Source organism: Toxotes jaculatrix, chromosome 14 (genome assembly GCF_017976425.1).
Source record: "Toxotes jaculatrix isolate fToxJac2 chromosome 14, fToxJac2.pri, whole genome shotgun sequence".
Classification (NCBI taxonomy): domain Eukaryota; kingdom Metazoa; phylum Chordata; class Actinopteri; family Toxotidae; genus Toxotes; species Toxotes jaculatrix.
In genome coordinates this window covers 21,264,696-21,277,900 of record NC_054407.1, presented here as the reverse complement: position 1 = coordinate 21,277,900, position 13,205 = coordinate 21,264,696, and the positions used below count along the sequence as shown (strand labels likewise).

The following is a 13,205-nucleotide window of genomic DNA, read 5'->3' as shown; positions in this document are numbered from 1 at the left end:
AATCATTCTGTATTTAAATATCATCTGTCCTTTTCAAAGTGTAAGCAAAAAGCATGAGAACACTGCTATATTACCACACTCAGCCAGCAGAGTGTAGTGTTGTTATAAAAATAACTGAATGCTGACACTGGGATCAGTGCAGAAGAGTGATATTTGGCAGGGTCAACATAATCTGACCTGAATAGTCCTGAAATAGTTTCATAAACAGGTGAGTGAGTCAGATGACCTCAGAATAAAAGAATCTGATAGAAGACTGTCTGGTACACTAAAACAGGCTGTGATTAATACAGAGGTTCTTAGACTGGACTCATAAAAAATTCTATGTAGAAAAAATGTTTTCAAAGACAGAAGTCAAGAAGACTGTTGAAAATGCTCTTAAATGTAGTTTAATCTCACTGTGGACAGAGGAGTTGTCTAACCCAAACCTCTTCTTTCTGTAACTTATAGGGCCTTTTCAAGTAAAGTAACACAAAAGTGACAGAAAAGAAACCTTCAACATGATTTCTACAATACTTTACATATGCACAGGAATCAATGAGCAAATGAGCAACAGGTATGCAGGCAGGTGATCCGCAGAGATGTGAAACACAGACTTTCTTCAAGGCAAACACTTTGACTTGTCCTGTGAGGAAAAGTATAGGTGTAACTAATAATATTAATGATGGTTTTGCTTCATCAAATGACAGAGAAAGCCACAGAAGTGAACCAGCATTCACTGTATGACCCAGCTGTTAATTATGTTACTAATACACATGTGCATTTTCTGTTATGACAGTGGTTCCCAGCCTTTTTGGTTTGTAACTTGTTGAAATGCAGCAATATCTGTTCATGACCCACTGTTACTGGTTGCATACATCTGTGAGATGTGCTCAAGTCACCAAAGAATGATGTTTTTAAGGGCTGTCAGTCATCAAAATAGATGCTGATTAATTTTCTTTTGACTGCAGTTCTGCTATTCAGTATTTCACAAAAACATGAAAAACAAAGATTTCAAAAACGTGTCTAACATGAATATGTGTCAATGATTAAATGACCCCTCAGCTTCACATTGGATTTCATTGTGTTGTGATGATGTTAGAATGCCTGCAAATTTATACCAGCAAAAAAACTTTATTTAAATAAAATCTTTGTATCAAAGACAATGGATGGAGCACATGTATGTAATTATCATTTGACTCTCAAATTGGTCTCATTTGCAGTGAAATGTTTGGAGTTTATTTATGTTTATTTGAGTTTTTCACCGCAGACATTTTACCATGTTGCAGTAGGAAAAGCACAAATGTTACTAATAAAGTTAATAGTGGCTGTATTGCTTTTAGCTGATTCAGTTTCAGGGTCCTGGTATTGTTCATGCTGCCTCATTGTCACACTTGAATAGAACGGAGCCATTGTTAATGTTATTAGTAACAACTGTGCTGTTCCTACAATGACAAGAAAAAAACATCTGTGGTGAAAAAAGCCTTTGAATATTTCTGAATGACTTTACTGCACCTGAGGAGGGAGAGAGATGGACAGAGACAGGATGGCAACTAACAGAGACCAATACCAGCTGTTCTCTGCATCTAGTTAGGAGATGAAACCCTCTACAATGTCCCAATTTTTCACGGAGAATATGCTCTTTTGTGAATTGTTTTCACCCATCTGGTTTTGTTTTGAGCACCGTCCCAGAGGACTTGTTTACAGCTCTTTGCATCATCTCGGGAATCAGAAATATAACTCCAACGCTCAGTTTCACTGTGTAATCAGATACAGAGATGAAAAGTTTCTCTGCTTGTTTGCCTCCTTTGTGTATTTCTGTCAGTCTCAGCAGTGCGAGGTAGGACCAGAGGTTTGACAGGCTGTCACACAACATGTCCAAGTTTTGATGTGATTAGTGCAAATGTGGAAAGGATGGAGATTATACTTGAATGTCAGTGCAAACAGTGACAGGAGGCCAATATTTAGCTTTGATTTTTACCCTCGTATAAATTGTGCAGAGCTAACAATTGCAGAGATGCCATAGGAAATTCTGGAGTCCAAAAACCAGAAAATGGTCAGTAAAAGGTCAATACTGAGCACCACAAACACACTGAGTGCAAAATTATAGGGATACCATTGGAAATAAAAATACCATAAAGTGAAAGAGGACCCATGTGAACCCATTATTAGGTACTAAAGACACTGTCAGTGATTATAGGAACATTATTAAACCACTGCGGAGAAGCAGCTACAAAACTTTATCTTGTTTACATTTAGATGACACTTTTTTTTTTTTGCAAACATTTGGAGCAATTGCAGGTTCAATGTCTTGCTCAAGGACATTTCATTAACTGAAAATCAACCACCAAGCCTTTGATTAATGGCTTTTAATTAATGTGATGCAATTAAAAAGGTATCAAGAAAAAGTAAATCACTGTAACTGACACTGGGGATTAAGAGCTTATTATGAATAAACACATATATGTCTACATGAAAACACTTGGATCACTTGGAATATGGTTTGAAGGGATCCTTAATAAAGTCTCTGATACCATACCGACTGATACTGATGGAGTATTATACTGCAAAGAGTTCTAACATAAACATTAGAAGACATTAAACAAAATATTGATCATTAACTTTCTATAGTGAAATCACAGGAGATCAAATTACTAAAACATACAAAAAGATCACTATTAAGTCACCACTAAACATCACAAACACCATAGGTGATGGAAATAATTAATCTCCATGGTAACTGGTAACTATAGCTGTCAGATGAATGCAATGTGTTACAGAATGTGCCTCTGAAACAGATGCAGGGCCAGATTAGCCTCCTATGAGGCCCCAGGGCAAAAATTTGTTGTTTGGCCCCATTTGACCTCCTCTGTACTATACTCAGGCACCCAGAAACCAACCAGTACTCTGGAGCTGAAATATTTGGTTGATTAATTGATTAACTGATTGACAGAAAATTACTTGGCAAGAATTTTGATTAAGTCTTTTTTTTTAAGCAAAAAAAGAAAATCACCAACACCAGCTTCTCAAATGTGAATATTTCTCAGCTTTCTATGATAGTAAACATCTTTGCATTTTTCCACTGAAGGTCAGAAAAAAAACCCAATTTGTTTGTTAACTTGAGCTGTTTTTTTTTCTTTACTATTTTCTGACATTTAATATACTGAACAGTTGAACGGTTGTTAGAGCTAAAGATAAATAAAGTGATAATTGGATGCAGCCATACAGTACTGTTATGATGGAATGATTCTACCATGCCTGATGTTTTCTGTGTGTTACTTACTTGACACAGAAAAAACAATGTTGAAACAAACGAGCTGAATATAAACTTAAACAACACAGATTTTGGAGGATGGAGGACCTCTCATAGTAGTGGTTCAGTGGTGCAAATTTCTGACAAACTCTAAACTCTGGAGACGGCTGTGCGTGAAAATCCCAGGAGATCAGTAGTTTCAGAAAAACTCAAACCAGCCTGTCTGGCACCAACAATCACGCCATGGTCACTGAGATCACATTATTTCCCCATTCTGATGTTAGATGTGAACATTAACCGAAGCTCCTGACCTGTATCTGCATGATTTTATGCATTGGACTGTGGTCAAATGATTAACTGATCAGATAACTGCACGAATAAGCCAGTTCTGCAGGTGTTCCTAATAAAGTGCTGGGTGAGTGTTGTATGTATGTATATATAATTCAGGGTTTTCAGGTTTAGTAGGACAGCTGTTCTGCAGGAGAGAGTTACACCATCCAGAGAGGGGCACTGAATTATGCCAAAAGGGGGTTTTTGTTGAGTTTGAGAGTCTATAGCTTTTAAACAAAATCAGTTATCTTCTGTGCCATCTTAAGAAGGGTTGTGTCATTTCATAAAAACATATTTAGTGTGAGTGAGTATTTGCTGTAGCAGAAGTTGCTGCCCCAGGGCATTTGCAAAAAGAAAGTGCCCCAGTTTTGCTGAACCCACCCTATATGCAAAAACAACATATAGTGAGTTATAGGCTACTTATAAAAAACACTATTAGTTACCACAGACACTCAGGCCTACATTGAGAGAGCACTGTAAATTGGCTGAACCCCATCTTCTATTTAATAAGAAAAAACAGTACTCGCGTGCCCGTGCGCGCGCGCGCGCAGCAAAGCAGATGCAGCCAGTGAGGTCGGAGTGCGGAGCGCGCTGCTGAGACAGTGGGAGGCACAATCCGCGTGCAGCCAGCGCGAGGAAAAGACCAACCAACAAGCCGTGAACTATGACTGAACGCAAAACGGTAAGAGCAGCGCTCCGAATGTAACTCTACTGGACTCATAATGTATTTTTTTAAACATTATAACCCGTAGAAAAATTACCTGTAGTGGCGATTTACACGTTGCCATGAGATTTTTTTTTTTTATTGTGTTTTAGATATAGAAGATTGCAGGAGTCGTCTTCCTGGAGATCTAACGGTCTTATTAATTAGTTAGATCAACACTCGAGCTGCTGAAATGTCTTTTTTCTTTAGACAATGATATAATACATCACTGTAGATGCTGGTAGCTCTCTGTAAGCACTCAAAGTGACTCCAGCCGAGTCATGAGCCATTGTTTGGTGGATATAGGATCTGCAGTAATGCCTTACAAACACCAACTTGTCAAGATTTTATGATAAATGAGGAAAAACCTCCCTAGACAGAAGAAAACACTTGGACAAACTTCCACCTTTTGTTAAGAAATGCTATTATGAGCTCTAATTTTACCTCTGTATCTTGGATGACACAATAACTTGTTTTTATTGTGCAATAAGGATTTGAGGAAGGCAATTAATAGACATGCTGCTATATACTGCAGTGAACTCTTACCCAAATGGTTCCCTGTGATATTTTTCCCTCTTATTACTTATGGGACTCTTCCTTTCCACTCCTCTGCAGTCCACTGATTTATGTAATGTAGCTGGAATGAAAAGTGCTGCGCAGGGGGTGGAAATCTGGCTTACTGAAAGTCAAACAGATGAGGAGGCTTGTTTTAATCATTAGTCTCATGGTATCACTGACATAGAGCTTGTGCTGGGGAATCAGGGTTTATACTTGCAGGCATCAGCCAACATTCCCATTGCACAGAGGTGTGTGCAACAAGGGTTGAATTGCAGTTAATTTTATTTTTTACCCCATTTAATCTTATATACGTATCTAGTTAAAGCAGCTATAAACACGTTTCATAGTGTTCTCTAAAGCACAAAATTACCTTAATATGCCTTTGGGAGGTTGATCGGGTTGTTGATCAATACCAGTGACTCACGGATTATTTCACCAGATGCTCAGATTGTTTGTTCAAGTGCTCAGATGGAACATGGTGCTACAAGCGAGGGACAGCAGCGAGCCAAGATGTGTTTCACCCTAAAATATTTGTTTGCCCTGGCAGTGTACGTTCGCCTCGATTTCACATCAGGGGAAGAAAGAAACAAAAGCATTTCAATTTTAGTGGACTGTTTTCCTATCGCTGAGTTTTCAAAATGTAAACAGTGGTTTCAAAATATGTCATTTGGGTACAAGTGAAAGCATGAACCCCAAAAATGGATCCATTGCTTCCAGAAAAAAGTGTGAGGCGTAACATTACTTGTCATTTATTTAGTGGATTTGCCATTGAATGTATGAACTGTATGGGGCAAAATAAATAAATAACCAAAAAAGCAAGGGTGAAATGAAGCTACACTGCTCAGACCAAGACTTAACTTTCAAAAATTTCTTAGTCCTTGAACTTAGAAATAGATATTGACAAAATATTGATAAGCCCTCCTTTTTTTTTTTTTTTTTTTTTTTGAGCTTTCACCGGCATCTCCTGGCTTTGTACCTTGAATTAAAACAATTTTGTCAAAATTCTGTCATAACTGTAGTTTTCATCCTGAACTTTGTGGAATATATGGAGCACTCAATTCCCTCAACCTGTTTTTTTTTCTTTTTTAAGAAATCTAACACGAAATTAGAGGGGAAAAAAATCCTGAATATATCAATATTTTTAACTCCCAAACATAGCATATCAATAAAGAAAAGGGCAATACTGCTAAAAGTGCAGATGCTACTTCTTCACATTCTTGCTTTATTTCAGTCATCATGTCTCCACTTAAAAGGAATAGTTAGTCATTTTTTGGGATGTGCTAATCCACTGTCTTAGTGAGAGCTAGATGTCAAGATCGGTACCACCCTCATCCTCACCAGCCAGTTGACAGTTAGCTTAGCACAAAGACTGGAAGCAGGGGGAAACAGCTAGCCTGATCTACAGCTTATTATGTTGTCTCTTTGGAAATTTTATTAAAATTGGAGCAACATTTTGATGGAAACAATTCATTACTGCAGTTCCCTCTGGTGGCCCATAGAGGTCATTTGAAGTCACAGCTTTGTTGCTAATTCCTCTTTAATACTCGTGTTTACATTACGTAGAGCAAGATGAGCTAATATATTTAATTTGGGGTTCAAAGTCACTGAGTGACTCTGATCATATGGGACTTATTAGTGTTAGGCAAAAAACAAATTTGCTTTCTCTTACATAAATATTTGTTACCATGCTTTTAAAAAAACAGCCCGGAGTCTGAATTTGTCACATCCGATCTCTTGCTTGTTTGAACTGTAGTTTTATGACAGCTGTGCCTGCGCTCATAGCATGCTGATGAAATGGCTCGTCACTTGTTTTTCTCAGCCGCCCCGGTCCCTACATACCTTTCACGGACATTAACAGTGATTGCCCTACAAGCAGAGCTCATTTTGGTTTGGTTCAGAAATGTTATTACTGGCCAGAGGTGCATGCTCTTTTGCAACACCCAAGGGTGACACAGCTGGGTAATACGACCCGCTGCAAGTATCGGAGGTAACTGTTTCAACATTGTTTCTGGTGTGTATTAACTGCAGGCCAACGTCTTTTTAAATCATGTTTACTTGGGAAATTATTACAACTCCCAGAACTTTCTTCTTAGCACAGTCCAGTGAATTAGTAGGATTATAAAAGTTCCAGTTAATACATGGAAGGCAGTTTATCTCTACACGATGATTATAAACTCCAGATTCTTGCTTCGGGTTATTCTCATAATACATGAATGGAAAACAAATGTATTAAAGAAATGTGTGTGTGTGTGTGTGTGTGTTTGTGTGTATTTAGCCTGTTTGGTTTTAGAATTGAAGCTGTATTTAGTTACAGGCAAGCCCTCGTCCTCCTTCTTCTTCTTCTTGGCTGAATGATTTATCTATTCTGTGTTCGATAGTTGTCAGATCCTCTAATTAAAGTAGCAGTACCACAATGTAAAAATAAGACATTACAAGTTTATGTCCTTTATTTAAAGATACCGGCATCAGCAGTCAATCATTTTGAATAATCCTTTAAATTAATCCTTTCATGGGGGCATTTGGCCTTTACACTGATGGTGTGCATTGGAGAAATGGACAGGAACTGTCGGGAGAGCGAGATGTGTGTAAAAATCAATGCGACCTGCCCATTAATATAGTTTATCTTATAAGCTGTAATTAATGGATTTATTAATTGGTTATCACCTATTAATGCTTTATAGATCTGTAATGAGTAATTAATAAGAACAAGTTCTGAAAAAAACCTCCAGAATGACACTTCTCTTGTCTTTTTAGTTCTTTAAAGGACCAGTGTGTAGGTTTTAGTGGTATCTAGCAGCAAGGTTGCAGATTTTAACCAACTGGACACCTCTCCCCTCACCCCTCCCTTTCTAAGTGTGTGGGAGAACCTACGGCAGCCTTCAGGTAATGTAAAAACTCAAAAGGCCCTCTCTGGAGTCAGTGTTTGGTTATACACTTATGAAAATATAATTAAGATTATGTTCCTTTTCTGCCGATAGATCTAAATCTAAATCCTACACAGTGATCCTTTAATTCATTGGTGAGACTTCTCCAGTGGACTCTTTAAACCACTTTTGGAAAAGGACTGCAGGACATCTGGTCCAAAATCCATTTATTAATTGCTTACAACTGCAGACTTGATGAAGTGTAGAATATTTAATGATTTATTAACTTAGCTTCAAGTTACCGTAGCTTAGGTATTAGCTTGGCTGCTAAATGCTCCAAATTGTTCACTAGCTGGCTGGTAAAATTGTTTCTTGGCTGTTTGCTGCTGAGCAGGTAGAGAACAGTTTTTGTTTTTTTTTTTTGTGTTTTTTTTTTTTACAGCTTTTTGGCTGAAAACAGCTGCCTGTATGAGAGCAGTGACAATGAACCAGGAAAGTAAAGTTGTATGGGCAGTAAAACCAAGACAGTTATCCAAAACAGACCAACGCACAGCAGAAATCAGAAGAGATGTCATCCATGTGTAATTTAAAAAAACTGATCAGTATATCTTTAACAAAATGAGATGCAACTCTGCACGACAGGACAGTCTGACAGCCTCTTGACGCAGTTTAATCCAACATGATAAAACTGTTGTTTTTTTGTTCCTTAAAAGTTTACTTCTTGGAAATGAAGACACAAGGCTTTTATGAAGGACAACACAATAAAGCTAATTAGTTTATTTCCCATGAGGCTCTTAGTAGGAGGTTAGAGTAGCAGCAGCAAGAGAGCAGAGGTTGATTAAATCAGTACATCAGCAATAAACAATACTGCAGTGTGCATGCTGCTAAATAAACTCAACAACAAGGAGGGCTAGTCCAAGAAAAATCAGAATATTATTATGTCAAATTAAAAGTGTACTTCTTACAGGGCATATAGTCAAAGCCAGTAGCAACATCATGTATTGCTTTTGCATTAGGTTGTCTTGGGACGTGTACACCAAAGAGAGGACCAGACTCAATGTAGAGGGAGTTGTTGCTATAAAGTTTAAATATTATTATTGGGAGTTACCTAAGACTAACATACAAGCATAACAAATACAGCAGTTAAATTAAAGTGATCTGTCAAGATTAATGACGCTTTGCAGAATGGGTGAAGCAGGCGTACACACAGCTTTGCTCATTTCATCCTCTCCCAGAGGAAAATGAATTTACATTTCAGAGTTTCAGAGGACTTGGAGGCCCTGCTGGAAAGACACGGAGAAGTGTCGAACATGAACTAAAAAGGGATTGTTGGTCTGTGTTGTTCACTGTGTTGTTTTGTCATGAACGCATGTTGTAAAGTTAAGATCAAAACCCGGACCTGGAGGGTGTGTACAGTATTAACTTTTAATAAGCTTTTCTTTCTCACTGTACTCTCCTGGCTTTATTCGCTCCCCTCCCATCCCGAATGTATTTGCAATTTGATTCCAAAAATTTCCCTGTCCTGTGGAGAAAGCCATTGTTGTTTGCTTGCAGCGGTCTGGCACAAAAATCTGGTCCCCATACATCTGCAGCCTCAGTGGACCCCTTCCCCCTTTTTATACATCCACTTCCATGCCAGTACAAATAACTACATCAACAAGTTATATCCCCATATTTAAACGAGATCATGTCTCCCCGCTCTTTATGATGGCCCTGGCTTTTCAGTCCCTCCAGTGCAACTGTTCAGAACAAGTATAAACACTCTTGATCTCCTATGTCATCAGACAGCACATCATCATCACAAAGTAGTTCTGATCGAGCACAAACCAGCCCCGAGTACGGATTACTGTATTACTGTGCAACACAGAGAAACAGCACAATGTCACAGCATAACAGGCTGCTTGCTGTTTGCATTGCAAATGTCCCTTCAGTGTAGATAAAAACTTCTTTAAATGGCTTTCAGAAGCAACTTCATGAGTTCATCTTGTGTGACATCCTCAGTAACATCAGAATATGTGGTAATGGACCTGCAGCTGATTCAGTCTCTATGCCTATTTACACTTTGGAAATACGATAGCTACCCTGTCTCAAAAATCTAGGTGTAAATGCGTCCAAGAAGCATTCAAGACGAATTGAGATCAGATTAACCAACCACTTCCAGAAGTATACTGAGGTGCATTCTATCCCAGATGTTGAAAAGGTTTAAATGCATCTGTCTTACCAAGATGTATACTTAATCTACACTCCTTCCATAGTGTCAGTAGTGGGTAGTAATAGCTACTCACTGTCTGATCTATCTCCTCTGCCTTTGTGATAACTGCAGCTAAAATTATGCTGAAATGAACAGTTGTTCTGTGTCTCATTAAAGCGAAAACAGGGGGAAAAAAACAGTTCCATTGATTTCTACACATGATAAAATACAAGGAACACCGATCCCCGATCAAGTTTAACCACTGCATGCATAAGAGCGCCGAGAGTTCAAGTCTTTGACGACGATAAAACTTTTGTCTCTGTGTTAGTTTACAGGTAGTTGTTAGCTAACGCTGGCTAAGCTGTTACTGTTGTAACTAAACTACTAAAGTGCAGAAGTTATTCTTCGAGCGCTGTCCAAATCCACAGTTCATCAAGTCCTCGAGACTTTCTACAGACCAGAGTCCTCTTGGGTTGCAGACTTCACCAGACACAACCCACAGTGATTTGGATGTAATGATTAAAAAAATAAATATTATAACAATACAAATAAATACCATATTTATTTTTGAAGACAATTTCTTTCTTTTTCATTTTTGTTGTATAAGTTTACTGACGAAGTCAGGTTTCATTCAAATTTGTCATAAACTGCAGAGCTTGATTTTTGTCCATCCACGGTGTCAGAGGCTGTAATATGATTTTATTTACATGAAACAATTTGTCAAACTATTTATTCAGCCAACAGGATCACTTAACCTATCATGCTAATAATGTAATATTTTAAAATTGCAGATTACCACAAGCTTTTAATGCCAGGCTTTTTGAGGGCCCATGTTTACTTAGCTTGACTGTTCCCCTCTCTACAACGCCGCTGTCTGCTTGTTGTGCAAAATTAATTTTCCCATGACGTCATATGGACGAGTGCTGCATGAGGTGCTGGAAAGTGTTGCTTGATATAGTCCCAACTAATCTATTGGCTAAAATACTGATGATTCACCAAACACAGGCTATAAAAAAACCACTAGATGTAAAACATAATCTATTTTCACAGGGTTTCGCAGACCAAATACCACCCAAAATTTGTTTGGAAAGACACATTGGAGTCAGTCAGTACCCACCACACCAGACTCAGTCCATCGGTGAAGAGTTTTAACAGACGTCTTGTGAAGCTGCTCCTATTTCAAGACGCTGGCAGGCCAGTGGAGTCCAAATCAAGTCTATAGGCTGCTGCTGCTGCTGGCCGCCCTGCTGTATCTGGTTCATGGGCTCTGCTCACACTGTCTTGTGGCTTGGACTGAGTCACTGTCATTTCACTGGAATTTCCTGCCATCTGTGCTCAGTCAAAGTTTCTCACAGATTCACACCTGCTTGTAAATGTTTAGGTCTGCCAGTAGGAAAGGACGGAGGGATAGGTGAGCATAGGAGAGGGAGAGAGAGACCCCCCCCCCCCCCCTTTTTTTTTTTTTTTTTGGCTGGAGTATAGACGTAATGAAATGAAGACTGACTTGTTTGTAAAGGAAATGTGATTTGTTGGCCGGACCTTTTAGACAGAAAGATGAAATAGTGTATTTTAACACCGGTCTAAGAAAATTACATATTCACATTTCTGGCACTCATAAGTCACTTACTGTATTGCCATGGCGATGTTAGAAGTACGGTAGTATTCAGATCCTTCACTTGAGTAAAAGTAACATCAGTGTAAAAATACACTGTTATCAGGGTATCTGCAGTTCAGTAACAGTAGCTCTAACTTTTTTTTCTGTGTGATTTTGGCTAAAACTGAAATCAGTAGTTTATTTTTAAAAGCTTAATCCATCCATCAATGTCCTGCTGCTTATCTGGATCCAGCCAGGTCAGCCTAATGGCTTAATCACATAACTTGTGGTTACATGTTGTCCCTACTGGTTTTCAGTTATTCATGACTGTGAAAAAGGTATTAAATTGCAATATTCAAGTTATTAAAAAGGTCTTAAAACTTCTTAAATTGGTGACACACAGCAGAAACTCTGCATTACAAGTACTTAAGTCTATTTAAAAGAAAAGCTCGACCTTTTGGGGAAATAAGCTTTTTCACTTTTATCGCCATGATTTATAAGAGAACCTGATGAAGCATAAAAAAGAAATACCCAAGTATCTCAAAATTGCTGTAGACACTACATGTTCTGTCCTTTCTCTGTGTATGTGTGTGTTTGCATATATTTTGCCTTAAACAATGAAGAGTTACCCGATGACAGCTCACAACAAGTTTATAGACAATGGAAACAGCCTGTTTTTATATGCAGATCCATGCAGTAAAAATAAACGCTGTTAGCTGTCAGCTTGAAGATACAGGAGATTGCACATTTCTACAAAAACGCTATTTGGAGTATTGAGTGTCTCACCATAGAGGAAAAGCCCTGGGAGGATCGCTTGTCTAAAGCTGACAGCAATTCAAACCTCTTACTAAGATGAAATGCCTGCATTGTGATTCCACAACACATCGTTATTTTGTGCAACATGAGACTGTTATTCACCTGCTCCCACTGAGTTTACTTTGACCCAAACTGCCTCCCAAAATCTGAAAAGTGCCAAAGAATTTTTCTGGCTACAATCACACAACAAACAAGCCTACGGTATTTTGGAATTGGGAGTGTTATACATCAGTGATACAAATTAGTGAATTTATCAAAATATCTGAGGGGATTTTACCATCGCAGACACGAAGTCTGACGACTCACTCACATTGATCACGTCGGCGACTCAAGGTCAAACAGGGATAAAGCCCACTGAGTCAAAACACTTATAGGAATGTCATGGGTCCAGGACTTTGTTAAAGCACTTTGTCTTTAGACCAACTGCTGGAAGAGGATGTTATTTAGTCAAGTCCGTGTACTGAAGAGTTTCAGTCATTTGCACCCTGTGAAGTCCAGCAGGAGCACCATATAAAGAGCACTTTTCCAAAATCTGTTAACATTTAGATAAAAGTAGCTTACCTTCTAGCAAACTCATGAGGGATTATAGTCATAAAACTGAACTATTAATGCAAAAACTCCCTAACAGCTTAAATGAAAAACAAAAGCTGACATTTTCAAAATTGGCCAAAGGCCCAGTCTTACCAGAATTAATGGTAAGCTAATGATACTAAACTTAATTTAAATGGCACATTTCATGCACAAAATGCTGCAAAATAAACCTTTATGAAAAAAGCATGTGAAATCCACATGTGAAAGTTTACATCTGAGCTGAAACGTTGTTGTTGTTTTGTACACTTGTGACCAGCTAATTGACCTTAAGCGGCCCCTGGCCTCATTGGTTTCAATTCCATTTGTTTTGTTTTTTTCTTTACTTGACT

At 38.3% G+C, this 13,205-nt stretch overlaps 1 protein-coding gene across 2 annotated transcripts in view; it reads left to right on the top strand.

Moving 5' to 3' along the window:
* Positions 1 to 4,141: 4,141 nt before the first annotated feature.
* LOC121192739 (zinc finger protein GLIS1) overlaps positions 4,142 to 13,205 on the top strand; it is a 39,470-nt gene continuing 30,406 nt past the window's right edge. The window contains exon 1 of one of the 2 annotated variants that reach the window (XM_041054598.1): positions 4,142 to 4,241. The gene's annotated coding sequence lies outside the window, so the exon portion shown is untranslated. The remainder of the gene's footprint in view (positions 4,242 to 13,205) is intronic. The other variant, XM_041054597.1, reaches the window with a different exon arrangement.